Raw genomic sequence first — 20309 nt, forward strand, 5'->3', positions numbered from 1 at the left:
GGTCATTTTGGAGTAAGTTAAAGCCCCACCAGCCCTCTGCCAAGACTGTACTGTGTGTTCTCTATAAAAAAATAAATTCTCTATCACTATTTAAAAACCACCATGAAATGCTTAATTTATAGAAACCTCTCCGTGCATTTCTCATTTTGAAAATAGTCTCTAAAATATCTTTTGTTACAAAATGACCCCAGGGAGAAACAAGCTCTCTGCATACCCATTTGTGCTGTACTGGTCTCAGCTGAGATTACTGGGGATGCTTGGCCAGTGATGAGTGACTGAGAAAAGCCAGCCCTGCAGCTGTGCCCAGCCCTGCCCAGCCCTGCCCAGCCCTGCTGATTTGCATGTGCCCACAGCACAGCCCACTGCCCTGAGGACTTCTTAAGAGGCTGCTCACACCCTGTGCAGGGGTCAGTCCCCAACAGGACAGAGCATGGACATGAGGGCCCCTGCTCAGCTCCTGGGTCTCCTGCTGCTCTGCCTCCCAGGTAAGGAGGACAACTCTGGGGGATGTGCTCAGCCCAGTGGTCAGTGCTGCCTGGCTCTTCAGGGAAGTCGTCCTGAAACATGATTAATTAAGGATAATTATGTTTATGTTTCCAATGTCAGGGGCCAGATGTGACATCATGATGACCCAGTCTCCATCCTCCCTGTCTGCATCTCCAGGAGACAGAGTCACCATCACCTGCAGGGCCAGTCAGAATATTAACAGTTGGTTAGCTTGGCATCAACAGAAGCCAGGGCAAGCTCCTAAATGCCTGATATATAAGGCATCCAATCTGCAATCTGGGGTCCCCTCGAGGTTCAGTGGCAGTGGATCTGGGACAGATTACACTCAGCAGTCTGGAGCCTGAAGATGTTGCCACTTATTTCTGTCAACAAGGATGGAGTTCCCCTCCCACAGTGACACAGGCCATGACAAAAACCTCCCAGGGAGCAGAAGTGTGAGGCTGGGCTGCCCCAGCTGCTCCTCCTGCTGCCTCCACCTGCTGAGGGCACTGCTCAGAGGCAGAAGGATCCCAGGGCCACAGGGAGGGTTTGTGGAAGCATCCAGGGCGCTCCTCTGCACCCTGACTCTTTCCTTCAGCTCAGTCCCAGCAGGTGACCATGATAACAGCCACAATGATATGTTACGGGGCAGAATTTAGACTTTGAGGGACTCTAATGGCAATAGTTGGTGTCGTGTAGCAAAGACAGGCCTCTCCACATATTCCACATGGGAATATTTTAAGATTTTGATTTTCAGTGTCGTTTAAGTTCCCAGCAACACTGGGTGAAGTACAGGGTTCTCCTGTGTCCTCCTTGCTCCCATAGCCCCTCTGTCACCACTTCCAGACTCTGTTTCTATTGTTACAATTCATCAACCTCTGCCCACATCTACAGGTCACATCAGGGTCACTTTGTGCATTCTGTGGAACTAGACAAGTGGACAGTGACATGTGTCCAACAGTGTGGCCTGGCACAGTGAAGGTCCCAACCTCACACTGACTGAGCTCCACCTGCTCCTCACCCTCCTCTCTGCTGTAGAACTTCATGATTTTGCATCCTGTAATTTCATCTGGGCTGAGTGACACTTGCCTGGCACTCACAGCATGGACGATGTTCAGCCTGGCCTGTCACCCTGAGTGCTGTGCACACAAACCTCCTCCAGGGGTTTTCACTACAGCATAGAGAGTTGTTTCCTTTTTTCTTTTTCAAAATTTCACAGTTGCATTTTTATTCTTTTTTTCTTGCTAAGTTGCTGAGCCTGGCATTAAACTTGTGATCCTCCTGCCTCAGCCTCCCAGTTGCTGAGATTACAGGTGAGCACCACAGCACCCAGCTTGTTAGAAAAGATTCAGTGCTGAGAAATATTCTACTTTCTGGCTCCTGGACAGTATTGATCCTTTCCCCTAGAGAAGGGCAGGCTTGTTTCTTCCAAGTGTCAATGCTGAACACAGTTCCTATAAGTTTCTATTTGTAGATTTTTTTAGATGTGTATTTTCATCATCTTTAGTTTCATAGCAGAATGTCTAGTGTTATCAGAATCTGTCACACTGTCCTTTGTCACACTGTCTTCTGTTTCTCTCAGTCATAGAATATTTGGTTTACAGAATCACAGGGTCATCTCTACCCTCTCTATTGTGCCCATGGAGCAGCTTGGAAACTTCTATCTGCTCACTTTGGTTTTCTGGTCAAAGTTCTTGACCTAAAGGTTTGTCATGGTCACTCTTCCATTAAACTGAGTGATAGGATGAACACATGGTCATCAGATCCCATAGGACAAGGGACTAATTGTGAAGAAAGGGTTCCATTTTTGAGGCTAGGACTATAGATCCTGGTGATCAATGGCTAATAGGAATCCATCTACGCAATTTAAGAAATGACTGGAAAATGAGTCATTTCTGGAAGAGCTTCAGGAATGGTCCTGCTGTTGACATTGCCACTGGTGACAGCTGGTAGAACCGTTGAGCAGGTTTCAGCATGAAGCTTCAGGTGATGCAGGAGGTGACCAGCACAGGTCCAGGCAGCCTCCTGAGACTCAGGGAATGTGACCTGCACAGAGAGACAGGGAAATGTGACCTGCAGCCACAGCCTCCTGGTCAGCCTGAGGCTGAGAATCATGGGATCCAGTCTCTTCCTTCCTCACTGTGATGTCATAGTGTCACCTGGATATGACAGAAGCCATCCTGGCTGCTTAGATAAGGTCTGATCATGGCTGTGGACTAGGATCAGGAGGCAGGAGGAGCACGTTCAGGCTACTTGCAGCTCTAACCCCCTCACCCTGGGCCTGTGTGTGCTGAGGTCAGGAGACACAGCCATGTGTGTGGCAGGTGTATCTGTGAAGCTCCAAGCTGCTCTGCCCACCTGCTCTCCTCCCAGCAGCAAAGCTCAGCCAGGGGTGGGCTCTGAGGCCTTCACCTCAGGATCCTCCTGCGTGGATCTCAGACAGGTGGGGTTAGGGGAGCCCAGCAGTGAAAGAGCAGCCCCTGCCCATCAGGTGAGAGCAGGTGGGCTCCAGGGAGAGCAGGCCTGCTGGGTGTGGGACCCTTAGGTGTGTGGTCACCGCTGCTGGGGCACACACACACAGACACACACACGCAGACACACACATTCACACACAGACATACACGGACACACACACACACCCACACCCACAGACACACAGAGACAGAAACAGACACACATACACTCACAAACACACATTCACAGAGACACACACACTCACACATACAGTCACAGACAGACACACTGACACAAACAGACACACACACTCACACACACTCACACATACTTACACATATGCACACATACACACTCACATACTCACACAGACACACAGACACACACACAGACACACACCCCACACACTTACAAACACAGACACACACTCTCACACACACACACACTCACCAACACTCACACTCACTCACACACACATAGACACACACACAAACACACACACTCACTCACACACACAGTTAATGACACTTTTCTCTACAGGTCACCCCCTGTGCTTTTCAGTCTGTGTCACTACTCTAGGGCAAGCTGAACACCCCCTCTCCTCTCCTAACATCCAGAATCCAAAGTGCTCCACAATATGAGACATTGGATGGTTCCAGGGGGGTTGGAATTGGAGATGGGGATGCTCAGCTGGTAAAGTGACTCAAAGTTTCTAAAATATGAAAACCACTGAAATTTGAAACCCTCCTGGTCCCCCACATGTCAGGTAAGGGAAATGGAAAAACAGGGAGTTCCTGAAACACAGTGTCAGTTCCCTGAATCTTTTTAGGGGGTCCCCTCATCTCAACATGTCCTCCACACAGATTTAAATGTCCACAGTCAGATCTCGCCCTCTACTGCAGGCAGCAGTGTGGACTTTTTCTCACTGGTTTTCCTCAAAACATACGAGATATTTTAAGTGACTTTGTTCAAAGGACAGAACCCATGTCCTCTTGGTGCCCTGCTCATTGTGGCATCTGAGATAAGAGCTCAGCTAAACCTGGCCTTGACTGACGAAGACTCTTCTACTCAAATTCATAAAATGAGGCTCCTTGGTCTGGCACAGTGGCCTGTAATCCCAGCAGCTCGTGAGGCTGAGACAGGAGGATCACAAGTTCAAAGCTGGCCTCAGCAAAAGTGAGGCACTAAGCAAATCAGTGAGACCCGCATCCTATTCAAAAGATTCAGGCTGAACAGCATCATCCGCCTCATTAAGAGCTGTTCCAGTGCAGAATTCCAGAACCACCTGCTGGATGAGAATCGGCATCTTACACTGTTGAGTAGTTCACATCCATGAGATCTGAGAGTCTAACTTTGGGACACAATTATTTCAGATAGATTTTCTTAATTTCCAATGCAGCTCTATGGAAATTCCCACCTAAAACCATAATAACAAGAAGCACATATTGGTCCTTTATGTGTTGCTACAGCAAAACATCTGAGTTAAGCAAGTACTGTGTAAAGAGGTGGGTTTAACTGACAGTGTTCAAGGCTGAGGGTCCAAGGCTGGGCAGTCCCACTGTCCTCTGGTGAGGCCCCTAGCCTGTGTCACAGTGTTGTGAAAGTGGACAGGAAACCATCTGCACATTTCAGTGGCCAGGCCTGTGGTGTGGCCTCATGACAACCCACTCTGCTGAGGATGCCCTCAGTGTGTGAGAGCAGCACTGTCCTTCCAGGGCATCAGCTCCAGACCTGACCCCTTCCTACCAGGCCCATCCTCTTCAAGGATCAATCATCCCTCATTTGGCCCCACTGGAACCAAACCTTCAGCACCTGAGCACTTACGGGAAACCAATTAGGAACCTGAGCAACCCCCATTTTACATTTCCATTATGATGTAATGAACTTGAAACATGTTAGCATTATTACCCTTCAGCAGAGCATCAAGGGGCAGGCGTTTCTCATCACCTCCATCCACTACTCGCCTGTCCTGCTGGTTTGGGCCCATGATGTGCTCCTCCACTCCTTCATGAGAATGCTGTGATGTCCTGCATCATTCTTGTGCCACAATGAATGTCACATTACACATCACAGTAAAGCACACATTAAAATAACCACAGGGGGAGAGCAGGGGGGCAGAGCAGCTGGGTCAGGGGAGGGAGGGAGGGGGTGGGAAAGAACTGGGCAGGAGACTGGGCACAGCATGTGCTGTGCTTGTGACATCCAACACTTCACTTCTGTGTGTGCTCAGAATACACTGGCACCAGAAAAGTTCAAGTCCATTATAGTGGAAATGATAGATTATATAATATTTTAACCTACCTATTTAATTAAAATAGTATTAAATTCAGTTTCAGGTACTGAGGTTGTGGCTCAGTGGTAGAGGGCTTGCCTTGCCCACATGAGGCACTGTGTTCTATCCTTATCATCACATAAAAATAAATAAATAAAACAAAAGTATTGTGTCCCTATAGAACAAAAAATATTTATTTAAATATTCCCAGTTTTACATAAACTGTAATCAAGTCATTAAGGAGTTAAGAAAAATTTAAAGTAAGTAATAATTGAATAAAAGTGTACAAAACTTAAAAGTTCTGGAAATTTCCCTGTATGTTCATAATATCAATTTGGTGCAATCAATCTTGAGAATCCTGAGAACTAAGAGTATAAAAGGAAAGCATCTCAGAGTGTTTGGGGCACAGCTTTCCTTGACTCCCTGTACCTGGCATGTCCATGAATTTATCCTCCACTGAGTGGTAACAGGCTATGATGTAGAGATGGTGGCCTGCTGCCCTCAGGGGCCTCTGGGCACAGGATCCACCGTGACACCTGGGTTTGGAGAAGCCCCTCTGGGAGGATGAGTCTCTAGTCTCAATAGGGACCCACTCTCAGCTCACACTGAAGAGACCTCCCTTTGGGCCCAGGCAGGAGCAGAGGGCTGTGTCTCTCCTTCTGGCCACACAGGGATGTGTGTGCCACTGGGCTGCTGGGTCCTCAGAACCTCCCTGCTCCAGAGGTCACACATGGACTTGCAGCTTCATGGAAACAACTGACAGCCTCTGGCATCAGAGTCAAAACCATAAGGAACCCATGTGCCTAAGTCCCTTGTCTTTCAGTTGAGCCTGGTCATCCTAGAGACCCACAGGCCCCTCCCCACCAGAGTCCAGGAAAATTAGGCTCACTCACTCTGACAAACCCTGGTAAGGTGTGTCCAGGGGAGAGGGATGAGCTGTGTCCACTGCTCAGGTTTCATGTCCACACAGAGCATGGTGATCTGACCACAGGACCTTGAGTCTGCCTTGGATTTAGAAATGCTGCCTGTACTTTTCTTTCTATGGCCAATTTAGGAAAACTTTTCTGATCAACAAGGAATTTGTAAAATGTTGTCATCAGTTTATGAAATAAAAAATGATCATAATGGAGGCTTTTACATATTTTATGTTCATTTAAGAAATGGCAGCATTTCCTGAAACTTTGTTCTTTTAAAGAATATTTTGTGAAGACAACTTTTTCTAAACCTGATTTATTACTAATCAGATGCTACAGATTTCTTTCTGCTCCTGGTTTTCCCACAATCCAGGTTTCCACAGTGGGAATGGGCATGTGAGTTTCCCAAGGCTGCTCAATTGGCACCACACACCTGGCCTGACTCAGAGGAGTTCATTCCCAGGACTGGACATTCAAGTCTGGAGTCCAGGGGCAGCAGGCCAAGCTCTCTCTGCAGTTGAAGATGGGCCCCTTCCCTTCCCCTTCCAGGCTCTGCTGGCCCAGGGCCTGCTTGCCTGGTAGCAGCTGGACCCCAGGGTCTGCCCAGGGTCCCTGTGCTCTCCTTCTGCCTGTGGGCTTCTGCTTGTGCCCTGTGTCCTCCTGTCATGTCAGCAGTGGCCTTCAGTTGTCCCCTGTGCTCTAGGGGGACCTTTCCTTAATCACCTAATCCAGCAGCCCTACACCATATCATGTCACATTGTGAGCTACTGAGAGATAGATGTCACCATGTTTTGGGGACAACACAATGAAACCATGAAGTGGAGTCAATTTTTCATTTGACACCCATTAGGATAGTTCTTTAAAAAGAGCCGTGACATTGATAATTGTGCACACTCTCCTTGATGTTGGTTCTCTTCTCCTTTCTTTTCCATCTGTCACCAGCATGGCTGATTAGGAGGCCCATAGTCAGGAGGAGGACCCAGAATGACATGGTCTCAGATCACATAACAGATGGAACAACACCAAATTTAAAGAATGGAGCAAACCATGAGGGTGAATGAAATGTCAGCAAGGTAAAGGTGACATGTTAGAGTCACAATCTCCCCCAGATGTTTGTCAGCCAATCTTATTGCTGCAGTGGAAACAGGGTGAAGGTCAAGGTCACTTCACTTTCTCCTCCAACCTGTCTAACATTTCCTATTGAGGTTTCCCAGAGCTTATACAGATCAAGCTCCAGGTTAAACTTGCTCTATAATCTATATGCTATTAGATTTCTTGAAACTGAGTGTATATAACCCCAAATTTTGTGGAACAGTGTGACTTATTCTTTCAATAGCTGCAGGATTCTGAGTTCAGGACAAAAGCAATTTGACACTGGCACCAATCTGTAGGAGGTATGAAACTCCAGGTGACCTGACAGCCGAGGGTGCTGTTTTTTGTCACTCATGTGTTGAGAGCCACAGCCGAAGCTGCCCCAGCAAACTTCCAGCTGATTGGCTCACTGTGGCCCCAGCAACCTCCAGCTGATTGGCTCCTCTACCCAGCCAATTGGCCTCAAGAGCTGGAGGAGTGGGGGTTGAGAGGCTCGCTGGAAGCTGGTGGTGGCAGTTGGGCTCTGAGGGAATTCTTGAAGAGCTCCTGTGGTGCGGAGTGTGTGTTCTAAAAATAAAGTTCGTTTCTGCTTGACAAGTGGTTGGTGAATTGTGCCCAGCCAGACTGCGGCATTTGGTGGCCTGCACGGGGAACAACTGAGGGTAAGTGATAAGGTAAACTGCTTGCCCCTGAGGGCAGGGTGAGAGGACAGGTAGCCATTTTAAGATTCTTCTTTCATTTTGTTTCGCTTTTGTTTTAAGTTGCCTGTCCCTGGGGATGGGTGAGATGGAAGAAAAACCGCTCACATCTGAGGAAAAACTATTTGCATCTGAGGAACAGATAGGGAGAAAGAACGGATGGACATTTCAGGAGGATAGAAAGGCTGATATAATGAATTTTTGTTCCATTTTTCTTTCATTCTGTTTTGGTTTTGTTTGGTGTTATCTTGTTGGTTTGTGTTATCTTTATAGTAGAAATATGGGATCAGAAATTAGTAAAAAAACAAACCAAAAGAGTGTTAAGTAAATTGTTAGAGGAAGGAGGCACCCCAGTAAAATCAAGAACAGTTAGGGTATACGTCGATACAATACAAAAATATAGCCCATGGCTTTTTAAGGAGGAGTTGTTGAATGTATCACAATGGGACCATCATGGTGAAGATTTAAGGGAGAGGGAAAAGAAAAACCCAGGAACTCTGCCAGTTGGCACATTGCCATTGTGGATGATGATACGATTTTGTTTGCCTAGTCCAAAGCTTTCAGTTCATGCTATGGCAGAAGACATGTTAGATCAAGTAGAAGAGAAGATCTCTTGAGCTAGTGAGACAGAGGAAGAAAATTTAAAGGAGGAAAAGCCATCTGGGGAGAACTTACCAACACCTTTCTATCACCAGAGGGCGTAAGTGTCCAACCAACAGCTCCACCTCCATATGCTGGGAGGACCCCAACCCCCGTAGTTGATACATGGGATCCTGAGACAGGACCTCAAAGATTAGCATGCCCTGTATTTGAACAGGCATGAGGGCAGCGAATTCATCATGTTTTAGATTTCAAAACAGTGAAGCATACATATTTTCTCTACACTAGAAGAAGCTACAAATTTTTATAAAAATTCCATGTCAATGCTAATACTTTACAAAACATTTTAAAATAACTAAGGAACAAGCTAGACAAATAATAAAACAATGTCAAAATTGTGTGACCTTTTTACCATAAGTTAATCTTGGAGTCAATCCTAGAGGACTGATACCTAACCATATTTGGCAGATGGACGTCACATACTTGCCAGAATTTGGAAATTTAAAATATTTGCATGTTACAGTTGATACTTCTTCCAGATTTTTGATAGGCTCCCTTCATACTGGAGAAAAAATTAAAGATATTATAGCTCATTGCTTCCAAAATTTTGCCACTGTAGGCATTCCAAAACAGTTAAAAACAGATAATGGTCCTGGCTATACTTCTACCTCTTTTAAACAATTTTGCTCATCATTTGGCATTACTCATATAACAGGAATCCCATACAATCCATAGGGACAAGGCATAGTTGAAAGAGCTCATCAAACTATTAAAATGTACTTATTAAAGCAAAAAGAGGGAATTGGGAAGGGGTATATATCCCCCAAAGATAAACTTAAAATAACCCTTTTTTACTCTAAACTTTTTAAATTTGGATTCATCAGGGCTTAGTGCTGCAGAAAGGCATATGTGTCCAAAAAATGTACATAAGCCCAAGGTACGTTGGAAGGATATTCTAACAGGAAAATGGAAAGGTCCTGACCCGGTGATTTTCTGGAGGTCTGTTTGTGTGTTTCCACAGGGAGAACAGCAGCCGATTTGGATTCCAGAGAGATTAACTAAGGTCCTGACCCAGTGATTGTCTGGAGTCCGGGGTCTGTTTGTGTGTTTCCACAGGGAGAACAGCAGTCGATTTGGATTTCAGAGAGATTAACTAAAGCGATTTCTGCAGACCAAAAAGAAGATGATTTGGCTCAAATCCATAACAGCTGATATCCAGAACTCCAGTTTGGCTATCCTTACATCTGTGACAGTGGTTCTGGAGGCTAATGAAACCAGGATGCTTTTTTTAATATCTATTTTATTATTGCCCTTTCCCACATCATGAAGATCTATTTTGTTTTTTGAGCTCATACAGACCTAGGTTAATGTTTTGCTGATCAGTTCTATTTTTTGACTATGGAGTTTTTAAACATTGCAATGGAGATTTCACATGTAAAAAGTTACAAGGCCTTTACTATTATGTTATGTGTTGTGTGTATTATATTATGTGTGCACACTTGTGTTTTGTGTTGTATGTTTGTATGTGCGTATGTCCATATATCATATATGATGAGATGAGCGCTCATGAAAAAATGGATCCAAATATTTTTTTTCTTATTCATGTGATTTAAATGGTTTAATTTAAATTAGGTAAACAGCTGTTGAGGATTGTTTTAATGTGTGAACAAAAAAGGAGTTTAACAGATCTGTTTGTTTACTTTCACCTTTCCTTTTCATTATATTTAATAATTCTGTTCAGGATAATGTAAATTGTTCAGAAAATTGTTTTCTTTTAGTGCCTGCTGGAATATTACATATTTTTTTCTTTATCCATTATTGCCAGAATTCCTATCATCCCAGTGCCAGTGAAGACAAAGATAAAACCAAACTACAGCTTCTGCAATAGCTATCACTGAACTGCTTGCAGAACTTGCCTCGACTATGTATCACTTGTATGCATTGTGAACTATCTGTTGGTGCAGCGACTTGTGGTAGTGCCGGGGTATTTTTGCTGATGGTGTTATTGGTGGTACAATTTTTCCAAAAGGAGCTGGTGTATCCTCCTCCCTTCTGCTTGTGATGGTCGTTCAGCTAAAATTTGGGGGCCAACAGAGGTGAGGCATAGAACCTCACCCCCCCACCACTAGTACAAAGGCCTATCTACAGGTGTGGCTATATGCTGGACCAGTAGTCAATGATGGGTAAGATCCAACTGCAATGGTACCAACCTAAGACAGGAGGCTAACACCTAGAGGTCAGCTCATCCGATGACAGGTAAGGACCATATGTAGTATTGGACAACCTAAGGTAGGCAAGGTCCCTAAGCCACATGCTTGTTTTTTAATTAAACAGAGAGGGGGAGATGTTGAGAGCCACAGCCAAAGCAGCCCCAGCGAACTTCCAGCTGATTGTCTCCTCTACCCAGCCAATCAGCCTCAAGAGCGGAAGGAGTGGAGGTTGAGAGGCTCGCTGGAAGCTGGTGGTGGCAGTTGGGCTCTGAGGGAATTCCTGAAGAGCTCGTGTGGTGTGGTGTTTGTGTTTTAGAAATAAAGTTCGTTTTTGCTTGACAAGTGGCTTGTGAATTGTGCCCAGCCAGACTGCGACATTGTGTCACTCATGTACTGTGTGTCCTTCCGAGCTGGGGACTCATGGCTCTGGCCACCCCACACAAAGGCCAGGAGAAAGAGACAGTTTCTCACCCAAGGCAAGGAAGGAACAGGACCCCTGAGGACATGATTCTACATAGTGAGAAGACTCCTGTGGGAAGATCTTTTTCCAAAGAACCATTGGAAATTAAGAGTTAATTATTGATTTTGAATGTGAGAGAAAGATTTCTTTCTTCCTGTCAGGTTCTTTTGACTTTTGCAAGGATCCAGGGAGACACCATTTCCAGCACTTGTTAACAAGGTAACATGAGCCACCACAGAAGTCTTAAAAGAGCTAAAGAAGATGGGTTTGCAGGGAGGAACCTTCCTCTGTCAGTTCTAGTGGGTGTGGGGGGTTTTCCTTCTCCAGGTTTTGGGAGAGGGAGTCAAACAGCCTGGCCATTCACACCCCAGACATCGCCCTGGACACACTGTCCACTTTCTCATGTCAGGTGCTGTATTGGTGCTTCCTACTGAACTCACTGAGACTTTGGCAAAGATTTTCACTTTCACCATCAGATCCTCTGCCCACAACTGCAGGCAGCATGGACTTCATCTCCTTGGTTTCCCTCTAGTCACAGAGGATGTTTTATTTATTCAAAGTCAGTCCATACCTGCCCCCCATTGGTTCTTTCCACGCAGATGCACCCACCAGGGCATTTGCATGCTGCTCCCTGGGGAGGGCCTTCCTGCAAGACTGACATAAAAGCTCATCTCTAACCTTGCCTTGACTCCCCAGGACTCCTCAGCTCAGCTTCTCAAAATGAGGCTCCCTGCTCAGCTCCTGGGGCTGCTGTTGCTCTGGATCCCTGGTGAGCACAGAGGGGATGAGGAAGGAGAAGGGGGAGGGGGTGAGCTCAGTGCTTCCTACATGTGAGCTCTGCATATGTTAGTTGTGTGAGTGTCCCTGCATAGGATGTGGCATTTGATGTTCAGATCCTTGAAAGGGAGGAAATTTCTAGAGGAAAAACAAGTCATCTCCTGATGAAGACTGGGACATAGAAAGAGGAGAGTGGTCTGGTCAACCTCTAGACAGGCATTGCACATGTAAAACTCTATCTTATATGATATTGGGTATTTCTGGATAGAAACCCAAACTATATACTCAAGAATGCACAAATAATTTAGTTGAGAAAGGAACAAAAAAATTAAAATGTTTCAAAATATTATGAATAAACTTTCATTTTTGACATTATTTCAGGATCCAGTGGGGACACTGTGATGACCCAGAGTCCTCTCTCTCTGTCACTTCTGGAGAGTCAGCCTCCATCTCTTGCAGGTCCAGTCAGAGCCTCCTACACAGTGATGGAAACAACTATTTGCATTGGGTTGTGCACAAGCCAGGCCAGGCTCCCCAAAGTCTAATATATCTTGTTTCCAACTGAAGCACTGGGGTCCCAGACAGGTTCCGTGGCAGTGGGTCAGGGACAGATTTCACACTGAGAATCAGCAGTGTGGAGGCTGAGGATGCTGGGGTGTATTACTACATGCAGATTACATGGTACTGTTCCACAGTGGTACAGCCCCGAACAAAAACCTCCCTGCCTGGGTGGCCCAGCTGCCAACTGTGGTGCTGGTCTGGGCAGCAGCTCAACAGATTGTGTGAGAGGAAGAAGCTGCAGCTGAGGGCTCTGGACCTTGAGTGCCATGGCCACAGCTCAGTCACCTCCTATTAAGATCCCACTAACTGCAGAAACCCTGGTGTGGCACCAGCAGAAGGGACACCCTTGCTGAAGAGGCCCTAAGAACCATGCAAAAACAGAGTTCTTCTGTCAAAACAAAGATGAGGAATATTTTCATTATAAATCTAATCTTTATTTTCCACAGTATTTTTAAGAAATAGGTCTTGAAAGCACTCATCCTGTTGTGTTAATGCCTGTACAACAAAAAGATGCAAATGATGACCTTAGTAACACCCAGGAATACTGAGGGGTAAGGGAGGGTCCTATTTGAATGAGATTGAAGTCAAATTGTCACCAGATTTTGTTAGTGTTAGAAATTTAGTATGTTATAATTTACCCCAAATTAACAAAAATAGGGGGAAAAAGCTATCATATAAACAGAAAAAAAATGGGAAGAGAATTGAAACATTATTCTCCCAAAATAAACTAAAGAGAAAGGTGGTTGTAGTGGAGGAGATTCAGGGGTTAAAAAGGCAGGAGGAAGAGAGAAAGCACAGAAGAATGGCAAAGGCAAGCTCCTCCCTGTCTGTAACTTTGCTGAATGTAAATAGGTGAACATCCAATCAAAATGTGTAGATTGGCAAAATGGATTGAAATTGTGTATGTACATCTTCATTTGGTAATCCCATGTTAGGTCTTAGAACAAGCAGAGCTTGCTGGTAAAAACATGAAAAAACATCATAAAAAGTAGTCATGCTATTATCAGAAATATAGAATTTTTTCAAATTTGATTGGACAGACAAAAATTTATACAGTGATAATGGGGTTCGTTCTCCAAGGTTATAAATGTTACAAACATACATGCACCAAAAATCAAGGCTCCAAAACACATCTAAAAGCAAGGACAGATTTGAGGGACAAATAGACAATATAGTAACAGAGGGGACTGAATTATTGTACTTTCAATAGTCCCTGCAACAACTAGACAGAGGATAAGTCAGGAAACAGAGACCTGCATCAATTCCACCCACCTAACAGACATGTAGGTGGATTCTACCCACAATGGCTTGCTGCATGATTGATCAGGTGCACATGGAATGTTCTCCAAGATCCTACATGTGTTAGGCCACAAAACAAATCTCACCCCAAAACTATCATGTTGCTTTGCTTCAATGCTGCCACTAGATGGCAAAAAAAAACCCCACTAAGAACCCAGCCTAGGGTCCTGACCTCAGAGGCCCTGGGAAAGCAGCAGAGACCCCTTCCCATGAGGAGCCCTAAGGCTTGGGAACTGTGCCCAGTGCCCAGGCTCATGGCCGCTGGGGCTCTGTGCACAGTGGACTAAGTCTCCTCACAGGCAAGTTCCTGAATGTTTTCTATTTTGCTTTATAACCTGTGATTATCACAACCTGAGAAGAATGTCCTCCTCTGAGGAATCATGGAGTAGGGTAAGAACTGAGGGTCAGCAGTGAGCCTGGATGAGAAAGAGGACAGGGCCACAGCTCTGAAAACGGTGCAGCCATGTGTGCAGTGGGTGAGTTGTCCTCATGAATCACCATGAGGGGACAAAGCCCACTGCAGGCTTCACTGTAGTGAGGAACAGACACTGGGCACCTCACATGGAGGAAGGGAAAGGAGGGGGAGGGGAGGAGAAGCTGCAATTTCAGTGCTGCCCTCAGGATGTCCCCAGGGTGCTAAGCTATGTGTGGTCACTGCTCACTCCACAGGGGCTCAGGTGGCCTGAGTACACCAGGAGCCCCCATGGGAGGCAACACTGTTAGAGAGGGAGCCCATCTGAGGAGGACCAGCTGCTCCACACATGGGAACAGCAGCTAGGATCCTGGACTCTGGTGAACAGGCCTTCACTCCAGGGCTCCAGGCCCAGGGCCCTGCAGAGTTGTTCCAGGTCCTGGAAGATGGGCAGGAACACAGATCCTCACCAGGAGGCTGGAGTTCCTCCACTCTTTTTACCCTCTGTGTGGGCTGAACTCAGGGCTGTGTCTGTAGGGCAGGGCCTCCACCTCGGAGCTGCTTACCCAGCCCAGTGTCTGTCTTCTAGGGGACATTTTGATTGTTCCCAATATGCAACCACTCAAACATGCCACAGTGGTCGGTGTTGAGCATACAGATGTCAGCCCCGGACACCTGTGGAGGGTGAGTTTGTGTGCAAATAACCCCTGGATCCAGAAAAACTCCCATTTGAATCCCATCAGCAGATCATGCAAAACAAAGGCCATTCCACCAGGAACAACTGTCACCACCAGTAGAGGGTTACTCTCCCCAACCCTGATCTATGCCAGATTCTTCTTAACAATCTGCCCTCCATTTCATGTCAACAATAACATTTTATCTTATTTTTTATTTTTATAATTTACAATGGATTTTCATATATTTGTCATATATTTTAATTTTCCTTCTGTGATTTGTGCATTCCTGGTCATGACCCCTTATCTTTGACTTGTTTATTTTTATTATTGATTTGAGGTGGTCTTTGTGAACTATTGATACAGTTCTTTTTGTATAATGAACTATGTCCTGTGACGGCACTACTTGTGTTTAACTCTTTTTAGTGAATCTTAAATGCTAAAATTTAACTTTTAATATACTCTATTATCTGTATTTTTTTTGGTACTGAGTATTGAACCTTATGTTTAACTACAGAGCAACATCTGCAGACCTTTTCATTTTTATTTATTTATTTATTTATTTTTTGAGACAGGGTTTTGCTAAATTGTGGAGGCCGATCTTGAACTTCTGATCCTCCTGCCTCAGGCTTACATGTTGCTAGGATGACAGGTGTACACCACTGCACTTGGCTAATTATCTGCATTTTTCATTGATATTTTTAGTTGTAGGTGGACACAGTACCTTTATTTCATTTTTATATGATGCTGAGAATCAAACTCAGTGCTCATGGATTCTAGAAAGTGCTCTACCACTGAGCCACAACAAAGCATGTATGATCTGTATTTTATAAACTGGTTATGTTGTTATTATCTACAGTTAATGTAATATACATTTTACTTCATGCTATGAATTCCAAATAAAAGAATAAGTTAATAATATGTTGATTTAGTAATTATATCTTATATGCAAACAGACAGTTTATCCATGTGTATGACATGTACTCCTTATCTTTCTAACCATCATGGATCTGGCTCTGACAAAACTGAGATAGGAGGTTTGTTCACGTTCCTCTTGGTGTCAGTCCCCAGGACCATGGAGCATATGCTGAGCTCAGCTGCCCCACAGAGCCACACCCAGGGCTTAGCTCCTGGTCTTGGACTCTCACCTTGGCTGTGGGCTCAGAGCTCCGCTCAGCATCTAGAGCTGTGGAGGGATTTTCCCCCCTGGCTCCCCTGCCTGGCAGCTCAGGCCCTCAGCCCCACTGCCCAGGAGAGCTGCTTACCCAGCCCAGGGCCACAGCCCAGCCTTCAGGCAGTGCCAGCCTGAGCTAGACCTGCGGGAGCCCCTGTTCCAGCCTCTTCCAGTTAGTCCAGGGCCTGAGTCTGCTCTGCATGTAAATGCAGGACCCCATTCCCACCATGGTAACCCAAGATGGTCACCTGACACCAGGGTCTGCAGTCACTGTCATTCTCAGGTCTGATTCACTGAGCACCTGCTCTGTCCTGCTATGCATGGTAAGAACAGGAGAGCCTCTTCCAGTCCAGGACAGGAGCAGGGGTTAGAGGGCACCTGCCACCAGCTCAGAGATGAGACACAAGAGGGTAAAGGAATGGGCAGCTCTGGGCACAATCTTGACCCTTGGGATTAGGGAATGTGGAGGGATTTGCTCTACATTCCTCCCTGGAGTGGCTGGGGACACATGAAGCTTAGAGCCCCTGCAGGAGTCAGTGGCAGGGGCACAGCTCCCAGCAGGCCCAGGCCATGTGCTCTGTGTGCTTCCTTGTGAGCTGGACTCCTCCAGGGCTCAGGCTGTGCTAAGGCAGCTGCTGGAGCTGGAGGAAGAAGCAGAGGATGATGAAGTCATCAGGTTGACGCCACTAGTCAGTCCCCATGCTGATGGGCATGGGAATGTGATGAAGTGGCAGCAAAGGGGGTGATATGGGAGTCCCCAAACCAAACCAGGACCACTGAATCCCTGGTATGAAAGACGTCCAGGGGGATCTCCAAGAGGCACATTCCCCAAGTAAACTTGGTATTATATTTGTGCTTCTGCAGGACCTTGCCTGATATAAATGTAGTTCTTCTCTAGAGCCCTTCCAAATGCTTTTGAATAAATCCAAGTTCTTATAATGCACTTTTTTCTTTGAAAACTTTTTTTCACAATTACATAATTTCAAATGAAACCCAAGGTATCCTCCCACCAGGAACATGTGAGAGCATATTAATGGCCTGATGTTCTCCTCTGTAACACTTCACTACATATTCTCTACAAGAAGCTTCTTCTACGTAATCCTCATTTTAGGTATGAAATACTTTGCTCAATCCAGACCTTAAGTTTTCTTCAAAATTGGACAATTGTCCTGAAAATATCCTTAGTAACAAAATGTCACCAGAGAGAAACAAACTCTCTGAAATGCATATTGGTGCTGCCTTGATCTGACCTGGAATACATGGGGACACTTGGTCAGTGTTGAGTGACTGAGAGGAGCCCGCCCTGCAGCTGTGCCCAGCCTGCCCAGCCCTGCTGATTTGCATGTGCCCACAGCACAGCCCACTGCCCTGAGGACTTCTTAAGAGGCTGCTCACACCCTGTGCAGGAGTCCATCCCAGTCAGGACACAGAATGGCCATGAGGGCCCCTGCTCAGCTCCTGGGGCTCCTGCTGCTCTGCCTCCCAGGTAAGGAGGGACAGCACTGGGGATTTACTAGTCACAGTGTGGTCAGTGCTGCCTGGCTACTCAGGAAAGTCCTCTTGTAACATCACTACTTACAAGGATATTTCTTTTTATGTTTTCAATGGCAGGTGTCAGATGTGACATCACAATGACCCAGTCTCCATCCTCCTTGCCTGTGTCTCGTGGAGACAGAGTCACCATCACCTGCAGGGCCAGTCAGGGCATTAGCAGTTATTTACACTGGTATCAGCAGAAACCAGGACAAGCTCCTAAGCTCCTCATCAGATATGCAAATATTTTGGAATCTGGGGTCCCCTCGTGGTTCAGTGGCAGTGGGTCTGGGACAGATTTCACTCTCACCATCAGCAGCCTGGAGCCTGAAGATGTTGCCACTTATTACTGTCAACAAGGTAGCAGTTCCCCTCTCACAGTGACACAGGCCATGACAAAAACCTCCCAGGGAGCAGAAGTGTGAGGCTGGGCTGCCCCAGCTGCTCCTCCTGCTGCGTCCACCTGCTGATGGCACTGCTCAGAGGCAGCCAGGCCCTGAGCACTACAAGGAGGGTCAGTCAGAGGATCCAGGGGGGTTCCTCTGCACCCTGACCAGCTCAGCCCCAGCAGGCAATGAGCTCACTATATGATAAGGAAAGTTATTTAAGACCTGAGAGACCGAATTAGGCAGTATCAGGGTTTGTGCAGCAAAGTTAGGACTCTCCATGTATTCCACACGGGAATATTTTAGACTTTACTTTTCAGTATAGTTTAAGTATCCAAAAAAATTGGGGTGAAGTACAGAGTTCTCCTGTGTCCCCCCTTCTCCCACAGCCCCTCCATCACCACCCCCAGACTCCGTTGCTTTCGTTACAATTCGTCAACCTCTGCCCAAGTCTACAGGTCACACCAGGGTCATTTTGTGCATTCTGTGGAACTAGACAAGTGGACTGAGCTCCAACTGCCCCTCACCCTTCTCTCTGCTGCATACCTTCATTATTTTCCATCCTGTAGTTTCACCTGGGCTGAGTGACAGGGGTCTGGCACTCACAGCATGGACGATGTTCAGACTGGCCTGTCACCCTGAGTGCTGTGCACACAAACCTCCTCTAGGGGTTTCCATGAGGTGATAGGTAGGTATCTTCTTTCTTTCTTTTTCATTTTAAATTTTTCTTCAAACTTGGTACTGAATCCAGGCAGGTGCTACCACTTAGCTACATTCACAGTCCTAGTTTTAATTTTGAAACAGAATCTCCGTGAAATTTTAGGTTCTTGCTAAGTTGCTGAACCTAGCCTTAAACTTGTCATTGTCCTTCTTTAGCCTCCTTGTTGCTTGGGTTACATGTGAGCATCATTGAACCTAGCTTGATCACTGTGTTCTCTTCAGTGCTGAGTAATATTCTATTTTCTGTCCTCTATAACAGTATTGATCCATTCCCCTACTGAAGGGCAGGCTTGTGTCTTCCAGGTTTTCAATGCTGAACACAGGTACTGTAAGTTTTTAGGTACAGAATTTTATTTATTTTTAGATGTGTACGTTCACCATCTTTAGTTTCATATCAGAACACCTAGTATTATGAGAATCTGTCACACTGTCTTGCACATCCTGTCTTCATCTTGGAGATATCTTGTGGACACTCCCCAGAACACTCAGCTGCTGGGAGTGGCTTGTGACTGCAGCCAGGTCCAGCTCAGCAGTAGGGATAAGGCCTGGGCTCCCCTCCTACTGCCTGTGGGGTGCTCCCTCCTGGACTTGGCCATCCCTCAGGGGGGCTGTTTTCTCATGTGTTTTAATTTGCATTTTCTTGGTGACCTGGGGTGTCACAGTGATGTTGGACAAATGTGCACAATGTGCAGTGGTCAGACCCAGCTGTCAAAGGCTTGTCACTTGTCCATCCTTTATGGTCCTTCCTCATCCTGTGTTCCAAGGTCCCTGCTCCTGTCATGTCTCTATTCTCTATAGAGCCCCTCGCAGCCACTTTGGGGTCAACTACACACTCTCTTCATGTTTCTACAACTGAGGGCTCTTGAGTTTATGTTGATTCCTGATTAACTTTTCTCAGGATCTAGAGTTCTAGGTCAACAGTCTTCTCCTTCAATACTTGAAATTGTGAACTTTCCTTTGTCCTCTCTGTTTCCAGGGGAGAATTTCTCTTTTCATTCCAGTTGTTTCTCCCATAAAGCCAAGGAGTCTCTTTTCCCTATCAGCTTTTAAGGTCTCTATCTCTGTCTTCACAAGGTGGCAGTGTGGCTATGGGGTGGGCTAGCAGGTACCCCCGGTCATCTGAGTCCCTGTTCCCTGGCCCACAGGTGTGTTCTAGGAGGAATGCACCACAGCCCTCCAGGGGACACTGATTAAAAACTCCAACTTCCTACAGGTGACAGGTGACATTTGGTTCTGATGCAGCGAAATCAGATATCCTGAGGTGGCTGTAGTACCAACAGCACAGTAGAGGTGGTGGTGGAGAGATGTGGCTCTTGTCATGACCCCCATCCCTGCCTCCACTCGACCAAGGATCTATTGTGCAAATATGGTGGTAGTGAGTGGGACACAGAGACCAGGTAGTTTTCCCAAAGGAGAGAGTCTTCTAGCTCATATTGCTACTTAGCTCTCCTCTGTGGCACCTTCTCTGCTGACTCATAGAATCCATAAATTCTGCACATGCAGAACCCACTCCACAAGCCCATCTGCTGCACCTTCTCAGGATAACTGTGTCTGATTTCCTATCTTCTCCTCCAGGCCCTAAGCCAA

Source organism: Spermophilus citellus, assembly GCF_964194105.1.
Source record: "Spermophilus citellus genome assembly, chromosome: 13".
Lineage (NCBI taxonomy): Eukaryota > Metazoa > Chordata > Mammalia > Rodentia > Sciuridae > Spermophilus > Spermophilus citellus.